Source organism: Coffea arabica, chromosome 1e (assembly GCF_036785885.1).
Source record: "Coffea arabica cultivar ET-39 chromosome 1e, Coffea Arabica ET-39 HiFi, whole genome shotgun sequence".
NCBI classification, from domain to species: Eukaryota; Viridiplantae; Streptophyta; class Magnoliopsida; order Gentianales; family Rubiaceae; genus Coffea; species Coffea arabica.
The window spans coordinates 867,255-890,028 of NC_092311.1; the positions used below are offsets into that span (position 1 = coordinate 867,255).

The 22,774-nt window shown below is 36.1% G+C and overlaps 3 long non-coding RNA genes across 8 annotated transcripts; 2 read left to right on the forward strand and 1 right to left on the reverse strand.

Moving 5' to 3' along the window:
* Positions 1-271: 271 nt before the first annotated feature.
* On the reverse strand, positions 272-8,080 carry LOC113699472 (uncharacterized). Of its 6 annotated transcripts, none has more exons than XR_003450447.2 (5): positions 7,848-8,080; positions 7,048-7,212; positions 6,183-6,678; positions 5,922-5,966; positions 272-2,635 (listed from the first exon to the last, which is right to left on the reverse strand). It is a non-coding gene; the product is annotated as an uncharacterized lncRNA (long non-coding RNA). The 6 variants fall into 6 exon arrangements; XR_003450446.2 differs by having other exon boundaries at positions 7,898-8,079; XR_003450450.2 differs by lacking the exon at positions 7,048-7,212 and having other exon boundaries at positions 7,848-8,073.
* A 1,290-nt stretch (positions 8,081-9,370) lies between these two features.
* LOC140007451 (uncharacterized) lies at positions 9,371-12,875 on the forward strand. The gene is made up of 3 exons (XR_011814765.1): positions 9,371-9,764; positions 11,115-11,435; positions 12,180-12,875. It is a non-coding gene; the product is annotated as an uncharacterized lncRNA (long non-coding RNA).
* A 3,371-nt stretch (positions 12,876-16,246) lies between these two features.
* LOC140020977 (uncharacterized) lies at positions 16,247-19,598 on the forward strand. Its single transcript, XR_011824938.1, has 3 exons — positions 16,247-16,705; positions 17,816-18,150; positions 18,736-19,598. It is a non-coding gene; the product is annotated as an uncharacterized lncRNA (long non-coding RNA).
* The last annotated feature ends 3,176 nt before the right edge of the window (positions 19,599-22,774 follow it).

The window sequence follows — 22,774 nt, forward strand, 5'->3', positions numbered from 1 at the left end:
GCTGAGTTCAATCGAAGATACTGCAGAAATCTATTCCAATTCCTGATATATTGACTGATATACAATATATACCGACAGAAAGTAAGATCGAAACCATAAATCATGTTCAGCATCTTGCTCGGACCATTTTCCTTCTAAATCATATATCTCTTTTCATGAGATAGTGCCTGTTTGCGTCTGAAGTTCCTGTCCCAAACTAGCTGACCATCCTAGTTGTAAAGATGTACCTATTGAGAGATTTAGAGAATTTACTAGAACAAACACTTGAATATATCCCAAAAAACGAGTATGGATAAATCAATGTTTGAAAAGAAAAAGATGCATGTAGAGTTCAACCGATACACATAGCACCTGTATAATCTTATCTTTGGAACCAGGAAAGGTGAATGTCAGGTTTGACATATTACATGAATTGAAAGATCCTTCACTAAATAAACTTCTGATAGCTTTACTTTTGCCGGCATCAATCAAACAGCTGTGAGGGTCATGATATGAGGGTGGCATCTGTACCACTTGAATTGTGTCATGAAACCCTGGTCAGGTTCACAAAGAGACCTTACCCTACCAAAATGTTTTGAATTATGAGAAAGTTGCACCAGTCGCGTGCCCATTGCAGTTGATATTACAAGGCAGAATCTGCGAGGTTCATCCTGAGTAGTCCCTCTTCATCTCCAAGATATATGCCAAAGCAGTGTTTGACCTCCGCATTTCAATCAGATGCAGCTGCCCCTTTGTAGACCCAAAGTACAGAATCAACCTTTTTCACTTTCCCTAGATATTGGAGTTGCCGGCATCATTTGAACGCACTCTTTATCCATATCAAAATGCAAGAAATGCCCAAACTTGCTAATCCAATGCACAGAATTATTAATACACGCAGAAGCTTTCTTTGGCAAAATCAATGTATCAAAAGACACGTACAAATGTTTCTTTTTCCAATTTCTCTATGACTGGTTAGAAAAACTACTCATCGGATGACACATTACATAATGATTTACAGCAACTGCTAAAATGTCATTCTCAAACAGAATATTCTGACATAACAACGTCTAGATTCTCAGGGTAAGAATTTAAAACCATAAAGGAGCTTCAAACAAAATGGAAAGAGTTAAAATACTTAGCTTGCTTCGGCAAAATAAGATTCACATGCTAAGTCATGTAGATTTAAAAACAGAAAAAAAAAGGAATTGGATTCTGATAAAGGTATGGCTGGCAACAACCCTGGAGATAGAAAATTCTATGGAGAGAGATTATGGAGAGAGAAGGAACAAGCTCAGAAACAGAGAATTCTGATGTTAGCTCACATGTCAACCATCTGCCCTTTTTATTTCTGCAAGCATGAAATATACACTGATACTAACTGAATAGAAAATTCTATAGAGATTATAACCTCTTTGTTTCCAATTACATGATTGGACTTGACAGGTTCATTCAAGATAATAGATGGTGAGACAATGTTTAAAAAATTTTTGCAGAAATAACATTACATTGCCCAAGTGCATCCTATTGTGTGGTTATGTTTCTGCATCTCTTCCATATTTCTGCATTTCTCTATGTTTTACCTTAATCTATTAAAAAGAAAAAAACAAAAAGAGTGAGAGCCTAGATAGCATTTCTCTATATGATAGCAACTCTGTGGCTGAACTACCCTTGATCTTTGATTTGTTGGCTGAACTGTTACTGATGCATGACCTATTACCTAATCTATCCACTAACGCATGGTATCACCACTCTGTCAGTTTCTCATCCCATCTTCATTAGGCCCAAACAATAAAAAGGTTAATAATGAGAGAACACAATAGTTCAGTTGAAGAATAGCTTCTATGATCAGGAAACCAAAGAGAGCTGAAATTTGATTTGACTTAACATGTTGAAAATTCACTAGCAGCTAACAAAAGCCCAAACTCAACCATAACCCCTGATGCCTTTTCTGATTTTCAAGCAAAAACTCTAAAACAAATTAAAATACAATTTCAAGAGGCCAAATTCAGTATGCCAAATTTATAAACCTATCTTTCAATCAAGAAAACTATGGATGGCCACCAGCAATCAACATGTTCCTATAGGAGGGAAAAGACAGAGCAAGAACAGGAGAGGCAGAAGGTGGAAAGGAAGGTGGGGAGGAAAGCATCAAAAGGAACAGATATCAGGCAATAAGAAAATGGAGTCCGGGATATGCCTTTTGTTTGGGCTGTATAAATAGAGATAACCCTAGTGGGGGAATCAAAATGTTAGTGCCCAATTTATGAATAAATCCCATAGATTGGGCCAATGAAAGCCTTAGATCTATTTCCAGAAGCCTTGCAAACACCATCAATCACTATCAGTCTATCACTCTTTTTGCCCATGCCTTAGTTCCAGACCCCCTGACAAGCAACTAGTATGCAAAGGAAACACAAAAAGAAATCAAATAAATCAAGGACTCCATCAAAAGACAGCAAATATAATCGAGAGCACCAATAGAAAACCTCGGCCAAACTGGTCTGGTTTCTAGTGAATTTCTTCGCTGGCTTTCACCAAGTTTCAAAGACTTTTAGTCTTCTCTGAGTTTGCATTCAACCAGATCGAACAGCTGAAAATTCCTGGATGAACCAATTGAACCATTCAAAGGTTGAATATTTCCTAGGCAGATTTCCTGCAAAAAATACATAACTCAATTACCCAATTAAAAAATAAAATCCACCATTAAAGGAAAACCATGGCTGTAACATGCCAAATTTGTCTTCTTTTTCTGCTGCATTAGGGAAGCTAAAGAACAAGTTTTACTTTAAAAATATGTCTGGTGACCTTAAAATCTTATTGAGGTTCAATTACTTACTGAAGGGATTATGATGAGGAGCCAGGCTCTAAATATAAATGTTCATAATAAAAAATATAGACACTGAAAGAGAAAGAGAGACTGAGATATTGTCCATGCAGGTCTGTGGTAAATTTATAGCTCTGTCTTTTAGAAAAATGGAAGGCTTTAATGATCATAACAGCTGTAGCCAACTTCCTTTACCGGCATCATTTACTGAGTGGAGCAAATATACCGACAAACACGCAATAGTTATCTGATTCTGCTCAATCAGGTGTTTGGTAACACATTTACATCAACACTAGATTTCCAATTGTACTAAGAGAAGCCCAAGGTAAAAAAGGTGCAGCTCAAAATGTATTTAACCATTTAAACTCAGTAAACAACTTGAGTTAATTTGGTTACAGGTAGTGATACCATTCCATTCACATAAAATGCATATTCCGTTAATCCAAAGAAGTTAATGAACAAATCTAACTGTGCTGTATTAAATTTATACGTTCTATTAACAAGTTTAGTGTTTCTGTGCATAAATTACTTACTTAGAGATGTTAAATTCATCATCATCAGCTTCACTATGAATTTGAATTAGGCAAGCCCAGAGTTAATTTGAAAAGGTTGAAAGTATTCAAGAAACCAGTTAATTTTCCCAGGTAACACAGCAAGACCAGAATGCAAGTGATATGAAAAAAGCTGAAAAGGAAAAAATTAAAAATTAAAAATAGAAAAGCAAAAAGGAGCCAAAGTGGAGTAGAGCTTAGAATTGTCAACTGAACAGCAGCCCCAAGTTCAAAACAATTTAAGGGGCAACTTTGTAAAGTTTTGTGAAACGGTCAAATATATGCCCTCAGGTAACACAATCAAGACCAGATTCAGTCTCACAAAAGAATAATCAAAAGACGTCAAAAAGCTGAAAATATGAAGAAAAAGAAAAAGCACCAAAAGGAAAAGATCTTAGAATTGTCAACTGAACCGCATCACCTACACAAGTACAAAATAGTTGAAGAGGCAATTTTGGCATGTTTTAGGAAACACTCAACAGTTGCTCACAAATAGGCCTACTGAATAGTGCTTCAGAGACAATTTCAAATATATGGCTTTATTGGGTAACTTTTAGATACTTCAAATGATAAATTACATTTCAAAGGATGAAAATGTACTTCTAAAGAAAGGTGGTTAGTCATCCGCATCGATCACCTCTTTGGAGACAACATTGGGAACATCTTATGTTTCACTTCTCATGGCTATATACAAGATTGACCAAGAAAGTAGCATGTTGAATTCTCTCCAGAGGTGGATTGGCATATTTACCTCATATATGAAGCTTCATATTAACATACGAATGATGTTGAAAACTCAAAATCAGTGAATAGTATGTTATGCTCTTTCTTGATAAATAGCTAGAAAAAAAAACTATTTTCCCAATTGTTTTGTCAAATAAAATCAAATTTCTCGGCACAAGGGGACATTGATTCCATATTTGGAAAAATATATGCATTAGGACCCTATCCCATGCTATGTTATCGATGTACCTATGCCTTTTACTCGTTTTCCCAATTTGCAGCTTTCAAGGTCAAAGACCTTTGACTTGTCCACAGTCATAATGCTCTGCTACATGTGAAATATGCATATATACATCCAAATCAGGAACTGCAGACTTAGGCTGAGAAATCTAGTAACAAGCATAAGCCAAACAAGTTCACATTTGAGAAAACTTTAAAAGATTAAGCATATAAATCAATTCAGTATTCCTTATATCTTGTGATAAAATTTGAGGTCAATAGGTCAGGATCCAGTGCTACAAGAGTTCAATCAGAAAATAACAATCTCCTACCAAAGAGGAAACATTTTAATCTTTCATCTCTTGGTTTCTGATTCTAGAGAACCAATACGAAGTTGCAAAAAACAATTATAAACATGGGACTCAGATATAACAAGAAAACCAAAAGGCAGGAGAAAGTAGGAAGAATAGACTATAATCCTGCCACCAGAAGACATGTCTCATCCAATTATGCATGTAAACTTACAAATAGTGAACCATATAACAGTAAATTACATCTTTAACCATGAAGCAAGCACATCAAAAGCACAATATGGCAGGTGAGAAAACTTTAACATATACAGTTCCATATTCTTTTCATTAGAAAGTAATAGGGCTTTTCACACAAATTCATTCAAAGTTATCACAAACCATAACAATATGTATAAGAAGTGCTTTTAATTAAGTTAATTCAGATTTTGAGAAGGAATTTAAAAACAATATATCTTGGAAGTAATTTCAACAACGTGCTGTACTTCAAATTACGGTTTTAAAGTTGGCAGAAGTAATGAAATTTCTTCAATGTAATGGGCAAAGAAATGAAACATCTGTGTACATAAATTTCTCCAGAGTTAATTCAATGTGTTGAAATAGGCTTATTGTCACTTGGCTTCTCAACCTAGATTAATGTTTTGGAGACCAAAAAGACGAATAATTGTAACTCCAATACCTAATTCTTCTTTCATAGTCCATATATTCATGCTATAAGCCAAACTGATTGTCATTCACTATAGCAGCCCAAAATGAACTTTCATTGCATATTTAGCTAAAGTCTTCTTAAATTAATAGCTATCAACCTTAAATGCATAAAAGATGCCCCCACAACATCTTCTTCCCTTCATAAATTAGAACAATTTGGTTAGACCCAATTCACCAGACAAAAGAATAACTTTTTCCTTCAAAAACTACTGTGGAATAATCCTCTCAAGTATTGAGCAACTCAGAACCTTATTCAAGGTTATGCTTAACAGCTGTTAAGCCATAGAATTTCCGGGAATGAGGACATTCAAAAGATTTAGCAGCTTTATTTGAGTTTTCTTCACTTCTATTGGGCACATCGATTTCCAAATTGTCTGTCTTGTTGTCTCATTACAAATTCAGCTCCTTGAATATATCTTAAATAACAGTAGTAGTCACTCAGTGTTGTTTTAACTCACCATAATGAGTACCAAAACCCTCCAATAATGCAAGTCAGAATACATGGAAAGGCAAATGAAGGAAGATGAAAGTGAATGTTAATGGCTTCATGAGAGAGTCTCATATTCAATGCAACATGGTAAAATCACGGGTTCCTTTCAAACTTACAGGGTAAAATCAAGTTTTTCTTCTGATTTCTTCCACTTGAAGTCACTGAAAAAGAATTCCAATACCCAACAATTAGGACCTCTAAGCAAATAAATGCACTGACTAAGAAGTTCATTTATGCATAAAAATACAACGTCTCAGTAATTGTACACAAGATAATGCACTGACTAAGAAGTTCTTTTTCTGGACAGCACTGACTCGTACCTTATAATCATTCATTACATTAAAATGTAAATTGCAATAGCAGAGATTGAATAATACTTAGAGCAAGTGAATCTTGTCTCTGTGTTGTAATCTTAACGTGAAACCAGTATCCTCAGCTCCCACGCCCTCAATTGTATCAAAAAAACCTCCAAAACGTAAGCCATTACGGCCACCATTTTCCTCCAACAAAAGCACATTAAAGGCCTAAGCAATACATCATATAGACCACACATGCAAATTTTCATGTATCTGCATAAGAAAGAAGAAACAAAACCTTGTGGCAACAATACTGAAGGCAAAGCAGATAGTTCATCGGTCTCAGACTCTAAATTACAACATTGTAGAGAAGACATAGTAATTTTCTCCAATAGAAAAATGGCAGACTTTTGTACGGAATTTCCCAGTGTTTTGGCTAGCCAATAGTGCAGCTCCACAATTTGACATGGAAGTGAAATACTTCAAGGTGAGAGCATGTCACAGCATACATGCTATGGCCCTGAGTCAAATAAGGTTCTTTGCTCTGTGGACTTGTAGACGCAACATCTTTCTATTCCTGCACAATATCATCAGATTGATCAAAACTATTCTGCCTTTATGCAAAAATTGTTTCTTTGTCACATACACATAAATATGTGCCTAAGAAAGTGTGCATATGATAGACACCATGTTGTTAACTTTCCTATTACTCCAATACCCTTACCATGCATCCAGCCTTTTAAGTTAGCTTCCTCTGCAACTTTCAGCATGCTTTTGAAATAGTCATTCAACAAAAGCTGCTAAACTACTAATATGACCACCAAATTACAAACCCAAAAGAAAAGGACTATTCTGCTGAAGTGTGACAATATCTCTACACTGATTCAGGGCAATAATCCAATTCATCTTTTCATTCTTTTTCCAACATGTATTTCCATTATACTACCTTTCTTCCTCCTAGCAATACGTTAGGGTTCGACTCCTCTGCTTGAAGCACCTCATTGCCAATTAACCCATCAGGATAATCATGCTGCCACCAGATTGATCAACTAACGATCGACAAAGAGTTACATACTACATGGCGCCACCAGATTGATCAAAGATATTTTGCCTTCAGAAAAAGATCATTTCTTTATCACATACGTGTTAATATATACTTAAGAAAGTGGGCATTGTCAAAAAAGGCGCCTCATTAACTTTCCTATTACTTCAATACCCCTTAACATGCATCCATCTCTCTTTCTTTTGCACTTTCAACATGTTATGGAAATGCCCAACCAAGAAAAGCCACCAAACTTGGAATTCGACCAACAAGCTAAAATCCCAAATGAGAAAAATTATTCTGCTTAAGTGTGGCAACATCTGTAAACTAATTAAAGGCAAAAATCAAATTCATCTTTTCATTCTTTCCCAGTAAGTATTTTCATCATCTTACCCTTCTTCCTCCCGGCTATACTCAGAAAAACGTACCAATAAAAAACGAAAACATTTCCCCTACTCAACATCATAGTTCATCTAAAAATTCATAAGCAGCAACCAATACTTTAGGGACCCTTTTAAGATTATAATTTAATCACTCGACTAAATTACCAATTCAACAAGGCTTGATCATTACATAACTATCAACTTGCTAACCCAAGAACTAATGCGGACAGAAAAACATCATGTTTAACAAGATGTACGAAATGAGAATTGAACCCAAATAAACCCCAAAAAAAATAATAAAGAACAGGATATGAGAATTACAGAAAAAACAGTAGTAGAGATTGTTGCAGAGAATCTAGCAAGTCAACTACCTGGCTTTCATGTTCTGCATTAGGATGTAATTGAAGAATACAGAAAATTGAACGAGGGAAAAGAGCGAAAGAAAAGTTGTTAATGACTCGTCAACGGCCCCAAAAATTAACAAAGGAATTAATTGCCATCTATACCCTCAAACTAACACAAATTTCCAATTTTTACAGCATACCATATGCTATTAACTCTAGAAAATCTATTAACACAATATAGTATTTGTTTTTCAACAAAAAAAGAGATAGTGTATTAGTGTGTAGTAATAAAAGATTTTCAAAAGGGGAAAATTGCTCAAAACACCTTCATTTTTTTGAATAAATGTTTTCATCACTCATTTTTAAAATATTAATTTTAATTCCTTATAAATTTAATTTGGTAAAATTTGGATCCAACCTAAATTTTTGATTACTTTTTAGTCTGAAATCACCACGTGACCCATATATTCATTATATATATATATAAATCAAATTTTAGTTTTTTTTGTTGTACAAAATGAATATAAATTTGGTCAGATTTCACATTTTAAAAGAAAAAATGAACATAATTTAGATCAAATCTTACTTTTTTAAGGGTAAAAGCGAATATAGATCGATCATTTATTTGATTACAAATAGGATCTAACCTTTTTTTTCCTCTAAAAAATGACCGTATATAGGTCATGTGACGGATTCACAGTAAAAAGTGGTCGAAAACATATGTTGAAACCAAAATTTCCCAACTTGATTTTGTGAAGAACGTAAATTTATCAATTGAAAAATGAAAGACAAAAAAATTTATTTAGCAAAATATGAGGGACGTTTTAAATGATTTTCCTTTTCAAAATAGTAAAATTGATAAATTCCAAACATAAAATCAAGTAGAGGTACCATCAAGTTGAGTTGAGTGTATGGTGTGAGAGATAGATTGAGTAGTTCAAAGAAAGGGAATATAAGTAAAAGATTTCGGATTTGAATCTTTCCACTTATACTAATAAAAAATTGAGTCAAATTTGAATAGTGCAGTATTTGAACTCTTCTCGAGTAAAAAATACTTCAAATCAAGTTTTTAAAATTGACCAAGGCTCAAACTCAATCTTATTTGGCCTTAATCAAATTCGCGTTCAAATTCAATCAAATCGACCTCAATCAAACTTACTGATATAAATTATTATTTTATATAACTTTAAACAAGAAATACAATGGGTGCATTTGGATATGCCATTATTCTGATTTTTGCAAATAATGCTACAAAAAACTGTTTGAACAACACCTCAAATAACCCAAATAATTGAAGCAACATGCCCGTAAGGGTAGAATCACACGTGGAATGGTGCCGAAGTGGAAAAAGGGCCCGCATCCACGTGAAGAAACATGTCTACCCAAATCGTACCACGCATGTGGTTTGCTGGCCGTGTAAGACATCATGCTTAGCAGCTTCCCACTGTGCAATTTTTTACCGTTGCAAGATACCCATGAAGAAGAAAAGTAAAGGTAAAGTTGCGATTCCCAGTTCCTCCTTACACAGAATTTATTCGCCTCAACCGTTCTCCTCCTCTTGATTTCTGACTGTCTTCTCCCATCAAATAGTGCAAAAGTTAGGCCTTTATTTTCTCTCAAGGGCAGAAAGCTAGCAAAATTGGTTCTTGGATTCGATTCCTCTGCTCAAAATCCAGCTGAAAGGAGAGCAGAATCCCACTGACCTTGGAAGGGGAAGCTTGGAGCATTGAAAACAATAGCTCTCCCTTGGGTTTTTTTCCACAAAAATACCACTGCAGTTACCTGTAGTAGCCATGGTTGGGCTTCGGAAGTGCTGAAGCACTACATATCGCGTGTGCCTGGCTTGTATTTTCTTCTCGTGTGTGGCATTCACGGATGAATGCAAATCAACGAAGTAAGCAATTACTTTAACATAAGCTGTTATTACAGAATTCGGTTAGTAATTCACTTTCTTTGCCAACTGCAATATATATATATGCTCAATTTGATTTCTCTTGTGGTCTGTATGACGCAAAAAATGTGTAGATGACTCTTTTCTGATGGTAGAAATTGGAGACTGTTAGGGTTTTTGAAATTTCTACATTTATGCATTATTTTCAAATTAATATTTTGGAGGCATTTTTTGGGTTATCAGTAGATGATAATCACCTGTCCTCTCATTTGTCTAGTTCACTATCCAAATAGGAGGAAATACTAAAGTAATTGGAAGGCTTAATTTGATTCAATACTTTCGGTGCCATTTGGAATGCCATTATGAATGAGCGAATTGGTATCTCCAAATTGTGCCTCTATTTTGCATTGGATAAGACTCACTTGTAAGAAGCCAATTTATTAAGATCGAATTAGGTAGACATTCTTCTGGCCAAATTTCTACTTCTACCGTCAACTTAGTACGCCTGTAGCAGCTAAATTTTTTTTGTACTTCTTCTTCATTGTTCCACATTTTTGTATTAGAATGGTGATTTCACAACACCTCTTACTCTTTGATTGACATATCTGCTCAATCATGTGCGTCGAATTGTTAAGTTTTGTTGCTCCATTTCACTGACTTAAAGGTTATGAGTTTATGGTACGAGAAGTTCTATTGCCTATTTGCTCGTAGGCTTCCAATAGGTGAAGTTTCATTGCATGCTAAGCAATGTAATTGTGTGTAAACTGACAGCTATCAGATAGTGATTTCAGGCCTTTACACGCTGCTCGGTGTATTTTAATTAAACTTGACAGAATATTCATCTTCAGTCCTTACTAAATCACAACCAAGTGTGTCGTAGTTGAACATCTTCTCCAATGCATTTTTTGATGTCCCTTTCATTCACTTGTTCTACACATGTTTCTGTCATATTATTTTATTTTTGTCACATTTTTTCATAACTGAAACTACAAAGTTATAGGATAAACACATCAAACGGAAGTGTTCATACCCACTACAAAAAGGAAAAAATTAAGTTTATGAACTTGTAAGGCATTGCTCACTCTCTGACCATTCTTCTAGCATATCTTGTCTTACAAATGCATCTCAGTCAATCAACCTGAATGTTGTGCTTGTTCTTTTTATCAGAATCCCCATCCAGTTTGATTGCTTCTGTTAGTGCCCAATCTTTGTATGACTTAAATGACTTTGAAGAAAGCCTAATAAACTACTTTGATATGAGTTTTAAATTTGCCAACCAGATTCCAATCAATAACTAGATGCTTCCCGGATTTTGCTTTCTGTGACTGAGTATACTTTTCTGTTCATGCATAGATGCCTGAAAAGAAGCATTGGCAAGAATGGGAAGAGGAGTTGTATATCCGCACGTATGTTGATTGGCAGAAAAATCGAAAGTGGGAGGCAACTCGGAGCACCTTGGCAAACCACACTACAATGACAATGTACTTGACTCAAGAATACGGGGTAACTTGTATTGGAACTCAATCCCAATCCAAGTACTATCGAGTGATCGATAAGTGAAGACTGTTCACACACCTCCGAGGTGATTGTGCCAAGCCAGAGACAGGGATAGGATTGGACGAGTAACACAGATGCTTTTTAACCGGAGCAGAGCAATGGGCGTATTTGTGGTAGGTATGGTATTCCTTGATACCTTGAAGTTTACTTTTTTGTCTGACAACTTCTGCTATCTAGTATTTATATGCATTTCACTGCTGATGGTTGAAATTATGCAATTTGCGAAGTTCTTTTGTGCTTGAAAATTTAAAATACGCACAATGGTTCTTTATTGTAGTGTGTGTTTGTGCAGCAATTCCAATATTGATTCTGTTTGTTCAATCAAGTGGAGACTGTTTTTAAACATGTTTGTTAATTCAAGAACAAAATGGTACTGATTGGCTTACTTAGATGCTGCGAAATAAACATTAGTTGGAGGTTTTCCAAGAATTGTTTATTCGACCATGCCTTTACTACTTCAATCTTTTGTCTTGGAATACATTTCCACCAATTTTTAGTGCAATTCTGGAGGGTACAATACCTAAGTCTATACCTACTTCTGAATTGTCTTTGTCCTATTAATCTGACCTATGTTTTTTAGCTAGTATGAATTTGTCTTTCAGAAATTTGTAGTGCTGACACTCCTAATACTTCCGTGGAGTTTACTAATTAATGCCTTGTGAGAGATTTTCAGTTCAACTGAATTTTCTAAACAGCGTCTGCACTTTTGCATTCTGCTCATTTCGTTGGCCATTATTTGCTGGAATGTAATGTGTTATTTGCTTTTACCTAATAAACTATCTCCTGGTGTTTGCTTAATAGCTGGATCATCAGTATGTCGACTTTCAATACCCACATAGTGCTGATTTGACAATTCTATAGGATGAGGTGATGGACGGCAAACAAGTCACAGGCAATCGTGCTCAATTTTCGGCTCAACCCCCACCCCAATTTGTGTCTCCTCGTGTCCGTAGATGTAAGGGTGATTCGAACCTTAAAGGCAAAGGCGTGACTTCAAGTTCTGCCATCAACCCAACAAATTCGAAGGAAAATCTGATGATGATGGAAGCCCTATTCTAAGAAATCCCGACAAGCGACCATTGGGTAGTGCTGCCTACAGTTCTGAGAAGGAAGGCTCAAGAGAAACCAAGTCCCGAAAGTCGAGTTCGGATAACTACCAAAAGGCTCTGAACAACTTCAATAAATTTTCCTCCATAGTTTCTTAAAAAGCAGCAAAAGAGAAGTATTCAATTGAAGCCACAAAAGTAGTGGAGGGTCTGAAGTTAAAGAGAATACTGCACATGTATCTCTTGAAAGAATTGTTGGATGAGGAGTTCCGTAGTTTATTTCTTAGCTTCAGTGAGAGTGAGCAGATGACATGGATTGAGTTGTTCATCGTACCGAAAATGGAGGGGAAGTGAGAAACCAGTTCTGAGAACTTGTAGTTTTAAAAATCCTATGTTTCTGTTATTGCTATGGAAGACGTTTGTCCTGCAAATTTATGATTATGTTGCTGTCTTTGGTGGATTTTTATTGCATGTTTGACCACCAGATTTTGGCACTAGTCACATTTACCTATTTTCTGATGTACTTAACTGTTTTGTTATTTAAATAAGTGTCGGATATGCATAAATGATGAAGGCGTTATGTAACTTTTACTTGATGCTTAGCACTAATAGGGACTTTTTTTAATAACTTGGATGCTACCAAGTTGCTGAATTTTTGACTCCCTGCACCAAGAAGATCAGTTGGTTCAGCTAGCTTTTGAATGCTGCTCCAAAGTGTTTGTTTTTGTTTACTTTTTGACTTAAAGAAATGACCAAATATATATATATGTTCTTACGATTAAACACACTTAGCTTGCTTAAGTTCATTTAAGACATGTCTGGTCATAGGGGTTCAATTGATTGGCAAACTCGCGGTTTATTTGAATATTAGAAAATCTTTTTTATAAAGCCAATTGTATATGCCTTCATATTGAATTCAGCTTTTGGCAGATCCACTAATATGCACAAATGCTTTTTTTTTTCTTAAGAGAACCAATTTAAAAATAACAGGGGTCACCACTTCCACATGAATGAATAGATAGCTTTATATCTCTTTCTCTGTTTAACATACTTAACTCCTACAACTTTGAAGTGGACGACAAAAGCTATGCAGGCCTCCATCACATCCATGTCACTGAATCTGGCCACTACACATCAATACACATAAATTTACCACGCTTTTTTATATATCTATACACATAACATTAAATTTGACTTCTTGTTTCTTACTTGCCTCAAAAGAAGTGCATCTGCGGTCTTTTATTATAGTTTTCGATAAGAACATGGAAATTAAGAAAGCTGCAGCCTTGCCTATGATGGACTGACCAGTGTTGCATCCTCTATTTACCTGTCCTGTATTAACGCTCCCCCTCCCATCGTTCAATCTCTCTATCGTTCAGTCATAGCAATAAAGTAAAGTCCTGGTATTTTTTTCACTTTTTATTCAATTAACAACTATTTTTGTCATCGATTGCAGATTTTTGTCCAAATTCATACATAACCAACTTTAATCCGTACTTTGTTTTCTCCTCTTCTGAAGCGGAACATTACGATGGGTCTCTTATCAAAATTCCTCACCACAATTCTGACATGCCTGGTTGGAAGTAGGTTCAAGAGCTAATAAGAGATCACGCATTACGTATTTTGGAGAATTATTGAATCACTGTCGACAATTTCATGGGACTTTGTGATATTCTAGTAGGCAATAACTACGTCCCTCAGAATCCACACAAGCATGTGTCGATCGAGGAAGCGCTAGACATGACTTTAGTTATGTTAAGTCATAGCACGCGAACTTATGTAGTAGCCGAAAGATTTCAACATTTAACGAAAATCATTCATAGAAATGCAGCGGAAGTGCTATTGGGATTATGTTGATTTGCACAAAGAATTATTCGACCAAAACAAAGTGACAATGTGCATCCACGAATAAGATATAGCACAAAGTATTATTCTTAGTTCAAGGTAAAACATGTCTTCACTCGCTCCAATAAATGATTTTTAGATTATATATTGAAAAAAATAAATTGCAATTTCATAACAGAGGCCAAAATTTGAGATCACTTGTGGATATTTGGGTTCCCCCCAAAGGAAATCAGATATGCTTTGACTGAGGCCGAATCATTCAATTGTCCTCCAAATTGCAACTGCACATCAGAAGCTCTGAAGAAAAAAGTTTCATCTTAATAGCGCCACCTAAGTCTAATATTTTAATACTATGGTCTTTTAATTAGCAATTTTATAACTTGCTATGCTGTAATTTATAAAATGCAAGACTGTTTAGGTATTTTGGACGGTACTCATATCCCTGCTTCAGTTTTGGCAATAGAGCAGATGGCCTACACAAATAGGTATGGGACTCAATCACAAAACGTATTAGCTGTATGTGACCATGATATGCGTTTCATTTATGTCTATGCCAAATGGGAAGGTAGCGCACACGATGCACGGGTGCTAGAAAGTACAATAAGAATGCACACCGATTTCCCAGTCCCCCCTCCAAGTTATAACTTTTTTGTATTATTTATATGCCATAGATACTCATATATATTGGGGTTTGATGGGTTGGTATAAAATTTTATACCTTAGAAAAATGTATTTATGCAACTAAATTTTTTTTCGCAGATGTAGGCAAGTTCTACCTCGTTGACGCGGCTTATAAGATGATGCCAGATTTTTTAATGTTGTTCAAGGGAGGATGTAACATAAGAGTTGGACAAGGACGTGGTCGAGACCAAGGGCCGAAAGAGCTATTTAATACTCATCACTCTTAATTTCGTAATATAATTGAACGCATCTTCGGTGTCTTGAAACAACGATTTGCCTATTTAAGGGGACCAGTTCCATATTCATATATGCAAAAGCAACTCAATGTCGTTATTGCATGTTATGCATTACACAATTTTCTTAGGAAAAATTAGCTTTTGGATGATCACTTCATGCTGTATGAACAAGAGGGCATGCAATTCGAAAGCGAATGTGGAGCTCCGCCATATCCACAAATATAATCGTTAACAGTGTCCTCGCAAGAAATAGAATATTGGAAGGCAATGAGAAAAGAAATGGCTAATCAAATGCATGCTGCGTCACGAAGGCGAAAACAGTAGGTGAATGAAAATCACTGGCTAACACGCTACAGGCATACTAGACGAAGTGAGGAGGCATAAAAACGGATGAGGGGTACGGTGGAGTTTTCCCAACGAATGCATGCTATTTTTAAATATATCTAATAGGATGAGTGGTTGTTGAGGAAGTTAGTCAAATCTTCATATAGTAGGAGATGTAGTATGAGTGAAATAAATTGTACAATTGCTTATTTTTGTAACTTGGATTTGTCTTTACTTTCTTGGATAGGTGCATTTATCTCTTCTTGTACTACATGTATTTTGTTGAATTCCATATCAAGGGAAGCAACTTCAAGAATTGTTCCTCCGCTTTTGCTTAGTACTAGTCAAAGGAGAAGTGGACCCACAACTATTTCAGGCTTAGATCCTTGGTTAAGCTAGATCGGACCCAACACTTTAGTTCCACCTAAGAAGCAACTGACAGCTACAATGGCCACGTACAGCAACTTTGCTCCTCCATTCTTCAACTTCTGTCCTCATCAGTATGGAATTTTCATCCCACGTTGAATAACCCACAATTGACTTGCCAAACGTTATTTTCGTTATCCTTCATATTTTGAAGGAAAGGTAATATTATTGCAAATAGTATCTATCCAAACATATTCAATGGCTTTATTTGGAGTGGATATTTGGTTTACTTAATTTAGCTATGCAAATAAAGTTTTGAAAACCTTGTTTGGACACGTCAGTTTGCAAACTCCCTAGTGGATCAAAGCGCTAGAATATTGGGCTACCCACCAATGTTACTGAATAAGGTTTATTAAAAGCATCACATGAAACGATCAAAACTGAAAATAATATTCCATCAAGGGCATCAGGGCTAAACACCCATGCGATGTCATCCATTTCCTTCAGTTAGCATAGCCGAGCAGTGATATTCACTAAAAGTGTTCCCCATTTCACCGTTTGCTATTTTTTTATCCGCATAACCTCCGCCAACCTCTTTCTCCTCCGGCAATTTTTCACCCAAAAATTGCATTCTGCTCTGAACGAGAAGAGGCAGCATCAGTGCGCCGGCCAAATTATCAAATGCTGAAGCAAGTAGTTATATTAGCCCCATTTGCATTTGGGTTTCCATCTTTCCCGATTTCGAACGTGAAGCAGTGCATGCTGAAATTTGGATGCCAGATTTGGAGCTTGCTAAAGGCCAAATTCAAGGCTACTAACTTATATTCACAGTTAAATTGGCGGGTGTTGGCTTTTCCTCTCCGAATTTGGCATACAATTGGTGATTCAGGTTAGTCGGACCTCTTTCTTAACCGCCTGCATCACCTTCTTTCCCCTATAATGTCAGCGGTAGCCTTAATTGGTATTGTCCATTTGGTAAAAATTACATGAATTGGACTTGGACAAAATAGGCTTGCTTCTTCGTCTCCACTTTATGGATAATTTCTTGTCCCGCAGAGTAGTAGCAACTCCACGATTTATGCTTTAGGTCTCCCAAAAATTACCTGCATTCTCAAACGCAAATTTCTGGTTACTACAAATCAAAAAATTTGCCACTCCTACTCGTCTGAGATCAGGCCCGGCATGACCTGCTATTGCTTGTAGAGCACCAGTAAAGGCCCAACAAGCGGAGGAGATCACTATCAGGTTCTGCTACTCCCGCCTGTCTTTCTGAAACTTCATCCGTCCACTTCGTCACTGACTCCAACTACATGCAGTCCCTTGTTAACTACTTTAGAATAAGTTCCCAATATATCCATCATCCATGGCCATTGTTGTTTGATTGTCATAAGATCTTCATTAAATATCAAAATTAAATGAATCAATTAATTTAGCCCATACTTAAATTTGCAATCGTACCAAACTTGAATTCAAAGTATATTGGTTGATAACTAAGAAAATGTTTCTTAATCCCTTGTACTCTATATAGTTCAATATTAACATAACTAATTTCAAACTTGGTTGCATACACGTGGCTTGATTTTCGGGCGTGGCCACCCTCATCACTTATGCCCTATAAAAAAACATCAAAATAGGTAGTTTACTCAAATAATCTATCCCACCAATGTTGGCATCAAGTTATGAAAGAAAATAGTTGTTATTAAGTTAAGGAATGGATGGCTAACACTTGTCAAACTAGATTATATTATAGTAGTGTCACCTAATCTTTTAATGCACGCAGACAACCAACTTCCTAAACAATCCACTTTATATAGGCGACGGTTTGTGTTATAATTCCTTAAATTCATGTCTGCAAGGTGCTTGTCCATTGAAAGAAGGAAAGCTGCTGACATTAAAAATATTTCAGTTTAGCTTGCAGTATTTGACGATTGCAAACACTCTGGTGCAAATTTGATAAACTAGATTTTAATGATGCAATTTCTTTTTGTTTCTTATATAGATGCCACGAGACCACACCATTGCAAAGGCGCATTAGGATGAAAACATGGAGATGCACTTCTGTATGATATACATCGGATGAAAAAAGAGTAGGAAGTGTTATCTTAACATCGCATCAGATATCAATTGGATGAAACTTACTTCACAACTGAATTTGACCTGGGAAAGTCGTATAGTTGGACTGTGTATCATTCTAAATTCATGTGCTTGAAGAAGATTTGGCGTGCCTTTGCCAAGTTAAAAGGTCTGTGACTTTCGTTTGAAACTAGTATTGGTTGAGATGAGAATAGGAGGTGCTTCTTGGCTAAAGATTCTCAATGGAATAATTTGCTAATGGTAACATCTCTGATTCCCATCTTTTAGTTCCAGTCATGAACATTTTAATTTTTTATTTTTCATCTTACCATTTATATTGGGAGATTCCTGTTTCACGTACATGTAACGTATAATTACTACTACGTAATTAAATTCTCACTTAATCTTTTTAATGACTGTATATGTAACACAACTATTGTGTTTATATGTCTTTGGCCTTAGCATCTTATAGCGTGAACAAAAGTTATATTTGGACAACTAGTGAAGCTTTTAAAATCGATCAATTTTCGGTATCTCTCTTTTGTTATCATTAGTGACCTATTTACCCTATTCTGTGGTAATATCAAATGTACAAATATAGCAGGACTAGTTCAAAACAATTTACTTGAATTCTTTCATGGGTTAAATTTAGCATAACTTATACCCTTGGCCATAAGTTATCCCCTGTGGAAATTTGTTTGATAGTTGTCCCCCCAAATAATATTCGATGGTTGTGAAAGATAACATGTTTTCTTCTTAATTGTTGTCGCTTTTTAATAGGAGAACCATGATTATAGGAACTTTAGATATTTTCAATGCGTCGACAAATATGTTATCCCGTCCCAGGTCTTAGAAGGAGAAACTGCCACAGGGAGCCAGGCTTAGGCTTCTGCAGTACCACTTTCAATTTTGTATCAACGCAAGCGAGTTGGGCATATTTGATGGCAGGTTTTCTCTTCGTAATTTGGTGATAAAATGTACGACGCAGTCCCAGATGTGGAGTTTAACGAAGAAGCTCCAAGTGTAGGAGTTAAGCGAGCATCAAGCAGTCAGGGGAGCACGACCTTAGTCCAGGGATCTCGTGGAAGCAAGTCAAGTAGGAGTATAGACAATCCTTTCGTCGAGTGTGCCAACTCACTCTCCACCCTGGCAAATTCAAAACTAAAGATTAATGATCGCTGAGAATCCGAAAAAGAGAAATTCGATGTGACAATGCCAGCTCAGATTGTGAAATCGTTCGAAATCATGCACAAAGGGAGGAATCTCACTGCTATTTTACAACTATAAGAAGACAAGTGGTGGAAGACTTTTCTAAATCTCACTCGCGATTTCAAGAGTATTGGCTGAAGTCTTTGGAGATTGCCCCTCAGATGGGGTCAGATGGAAAGTAGCTGAAACTACTTTATAGTGGCTGTGCATGGCTAATGGAGAAACTATTCGGAACCACCAAATAAAATGGGTTAAAGTGCTATTTGTATTTCGCCATAGCTGAGCTGTAGTTTGGTGCCTGTCATTAAATTTATTTCCTTCAAAAAACTTGCCCGGATAATTATTTTAAGTTGTGTTAGTATTCCACATTGGCTAAATGTGCCCATGCGCAATTTTGGGGTCCCTGTCTTTCAAGTTATATTTGGATAGGCCCTTTTTGTCTTCATGAGACAGCCCCTTTAATGTACTTTTATGGAGGAAAGGATTAGTTATTTATTATGTATGTTCTTGCCCGAAAAAGTGTAGTTATACTTCAATACTCACTTTTATTTTAATTAAACAGTTCACAGCTTTAGTGATGAAATGTTGTGTCCGAAGTTAAATGTACACATGAACTGAATACTTGACATTACTTAATATGTGATAAAATTAATGATAGGCTGAATGCACATAAATTGAAACTGGACGTAAGTAATAATCAAAAGTAGAAGGTAGTACAGTGGCAAAATATCATGGGTTGCGATTAATAGACCATGTAGTAATACAGCCGTCAGGCATATTACAATTCTACATTGAGTACAGCATCCACCCCCGAAAATCACTTCCCTATGCATTTATTGATTCAGACCGAAAATTTGCCACTGTACTGCCATGCTTCAAGGTAAGCAAAATTAATTTTTAATGCATGTCAGGCTCAGGCAGATAACACTTAATGGACAACAAATCTCAGTGCAAATTTTCTTTGCTAAGATTTGATGTCTCGTGCAGTCTTGTCAGTTTACCTTATCGTAACCATAATTAAAATGGGAATCAGATTGCGAACAAGGCATAAGCTAAAGTTGCATATATTTATTGGTACAGGAATCCAAAGATGACTTACACCTTAGCCTATTCACTATCCTCCTGTCGGGATCACGTGAACCCCTACATTACTAGGTAACAGACAAGTTGTATGTGAATGGTCATGGCCTTTAAGAGAATGCAAAAATTTATCCAAACACACATACATTCAGGGAAAAGGAATAGCATGTGATATAGGAATCTCAAGCGTTTTAATAGTAGTACACCCTTGAGCACCATTGTATCTTTTTTGGCAGAACAACAAATGAGTGCATTTGGTGATGGCCAGGGACTAGTTCGTCATCGGACGAAGATCATTTTCTATTTCCTGCTGGTACTGCGCTATTATTTGGGTCAAATGTAGAACCATATGGGGGCACAATCCAGAAGGTACCATACAGGACATTTGCATTAATTGGATGAAACTGGATTGAAGAATTGATGCCAGACCATCACACCCGAATTATGGATGCTACAAGGTTAACTGTTGATTTTTTCATGAGATTGTGCCACCTTTTGGATGAATGTGGATTTGTTCCCAAAATCATTAGAAATGGGTTACAATAGAGGAGGCACTGGTAATGACGTTGGTCATGATGAGCCACAACATGCGAATGCGAATAATTGCAAACCGATTTAATCATTCGACGGAGACAGTATATCGAAATATTCAAGAAATCATCCGGGGTATATGCACATTCGCTCAATTCATCATTATTCCAAAACGGCAAGACAAAATTCATCCGAAAATTATGAATAACAGGAGGTTTTCTCTGTGGTTTGAAGTACAGTTAAAAAAAATTTTCTATGCCATACTGCTTTCAAAAAATTTAACTCCCGACTAGTTTGTTATGTTTGAGTTTTATAGTTTAAAAAGTACAAAATAGGAATACCTCAAGTTGTAACGTTATCACATTTTGGGTTCCAAATTCTTTTTTTTTTTTCTAAATTTTAGCTAACAATCAATATGCAGGTTCGGAGGCAGCTAAATATTTTGACATGTCACCGTAGTAATTCCAAACAAGACCAATACAGCTGGGTCTTGTACTTGGAAGTTTGCCCATCGCCTTTTTTTATTTTTTTATGGGACCTCACTTGGAAGTAATTATTATTTTATTTTTTTCTATAATGATGGTATTTAGTCCACAAGTCATTCATATAGCTGTGTGGAATAAATGGGTTAATGCGTGTTTTACTATTTTGATTTTGAAGGATTGCATTGGAACTATTGATGAGACACACATACCGCTTCTGTCCCAAGCGGACAACAGGTGGCATATACTAATAGACAAGGAGTGCAATCACAAAATATTTTAACTGTATGCGATCATGATATGCGATTTGTATATGTGTATGCTGGTTGGGAGAGAAGTGCGCATGATACCCGAGTTTTGGATGGGATTTTGACAGGCCCAAATCACTTCCCTCTGCCTCCTCCAGGTATAATTTGTAATCCCTCAATATATATAATCCAATAATTCAACGCATGTAATTCAATTGTATCTGCGAATTGTCATAGGAAAATACTATTTGATTGACTCCATGTATCAAAACTTGTCTGATTTCTTACCACCTTATAGGGGACTTCAAACGAATGTAAGTGGTCATAGGAGAGGGAGATTTGCCACTCCCAAAGAACTTTTTAATTGTAGCATTCTGCACTACGCAATGTCATAAAGCGAAGTTTCAGTGTCCTTAAGAGAAGATTTGCTATTTTAAGGGCAGCCGTAACGAACTACATGATGACAACTCAGATAAATTTAGTTATTGCTTGATGTGCCATGCATAATTTCATTAGAGGCCAACAGCCGAATGATATGTATTTTGCATACCCTAATATGGGAGATCCAGATATTTATGGTACAATTCCTCCATATCCCGAGATATAGTCGCTGCATTCTTCATCAAAAGTTATTGATCAATGGATTGTCATGAGAGATGCAATGGTGGCGCATATGTTCAATGTCTATAGAAATACGCGGCACCGGGCATGAAGTAGTCAAAGCAGTAACTCATTCACTCCAAGCTACCAGGTTGAGCTGCAGTATCCACATAATTGTGATTCTTGAATAAATATTGTTAGGACATATCTGTTGCACTTTCTTTCTAATCAGAGCATTATAGTCATGTATTTAAAAGTCATGGGTTGAAGAGTAATCATTTTAGTCGCTCTCGTGCCCCGCCAACTTGGGTATTATTTAAACTAACAAGAAAAAAAAATCTTTATCAATAACCCAACGTAGTTGTTATTAAAATGTGGGATTGTGTTATCATGCAAGGCATGATAATCTATTATAAATCCAAATATACGCCGCCCAACACCCATTCAAAATATGAAGACAACGAGTGATCAGTTGTGGGTCAAAGTGTGGGACCTGCGTCTGAATTTGGGTATCAGAAATGTACCAGAGGCTGTTAGAAAGTCATAATTACCGAGGATTCTCTAACATGAATCCGGCACATTTGGTCAAATAATCCAAATCATGGATTTCAAATTTTCCAACCAAATCATCGAAATTCTACGTATCCAAACAGACCCAATATAAGAATTTGAATATATATATATATATACATACATACATATTTAAAATTTGATTAAGTGCAATTAAACTGTACG